We start from the raw sequence: 1,412 nt of genomic DNA, 5'->3' as shown, positions 1-1,412 counted from the left end.
CAGATGTTCTTTAAATGTCTGATAGAATTCTGCTGTGAATCTATCTGGTCCTGGGATATTTTTAGTAGTGAGGTTTTGTGTTACTGTTTCAATTTCTTTTTGTGTTGTGGGTCTGTTTAAGCTGTTGATCTCTTCTTTGTTTAGTTTTGGTGGTTCCCATGCTTCTAGATTCCCGTCCATTTCTTTTAGGCTTTCAAATTTGGTAGCATATAGGGTTTTAAAGTATTCCCTTATTAATGTTCTGGATCTTTTTGGTGTCTGTTGTGCTGTTTCCCCTTTCATCTCTGATTTTGTTGATTTGGAGGTGATTTTTCTTTCTTTTGGTTAACTGGGCTATGGGTCTGTCAATCTTTATCATTTCAAAGAACCAGCTCTTGGATTCATTGATTCTTTGTATTGTTTTTTTTTGTTGTTTCCATTTCATTAATTTATACTATGATTTTTGTTATTTCTTCTTGTCTGCTGGTTTGGGTTTCATTTGTTTTTTCTTTTCAAGTGTCTTGAGTTGCAATGTTAAGTCATTTATTTGTGTATTCTGATTTTTTAATGAATGCACTTAGAGCTATAAACTTCCTCTAAGGATGGGTTTCAACGTGTTCCAGAGGTTTTGTTGTGTTGTATTGTCCCTTTCATTTAGTTCCAGGAATACTTTGATTTCTTTCTTAATTTCTCCTTTGACCCATTCATCATTCAAGAGTGTGTTGTTTAATCTCCATGTGTTCATGTAGTTACTAGGGTTTCTTCTGGTGTTGATTTTAAGCTTTATTGCATTGTGGTCTGATAGAATGCATGCAATTATTTCAGTCTCTTTTTGTATTTTTGAGGCTTGTTTTGTGCCCCAGTATATGGTCGATTTGGAGAAAGTTCCACAGGGCGCTGAATAGAAAGTCCATTCTTTGGTGCTTGGGTGGAATGTTCGGTAGATGTGTGTTAGGCCCATTTGATGTATGGTATTGTTTAATTCAGATGTCTCTCTGTTAATTCTCTGTCCTCTTGACCTATCTAATGAAGGCAATGGAGTACTGAAGTCCCCAGCTATTAATGAGTTGGGATTAATCTGGGTCTTAAAGTCCTGTAGTACTGTTTTTATGAAGTTGGGTGCATCAGAGTTTGGTGAATTTATGTTCATGTTTTAGTATCTTCTTGGTCAGTTGTTCCTTTGATTAGAATGAAGTGGTGTCGGGAGCCGTAGGCCCCTACCCTAGGAAATAGCAAGACCTGATTCCTGGCAAAGCTGTTTTTCAGACATCAAGGCTGGCCTGGTTTGAGATTAACCAGATGACTATACTTGAAAGCCTCACAAAAACATGTTGTTCTAACTCGGGCACTTATCGCTTGAGAGACTACCTCATTTCTCATGGAACTGCCTAGAAAACATCTTTGTATTACCTTGTAATCATGCAGGTGTAACC

This window comes from Nannospalax galili, unplaced genomic scaffold, assembly GCF_000622305.1.
Source record: "Nannospalax galili isolate Female #2095 unplaced genomic scaffold, S.galili_v1.0 scaffold7, whole genome shotgun sequence".
NCBI lineage: Eukaryota > Metazoa > Chordata > Mammalia > Rodentia > Spalacidae > Nannospalax > Nannospalax galili.
This window is presented reverse-complemented; position numbering follows the sequence as displayed.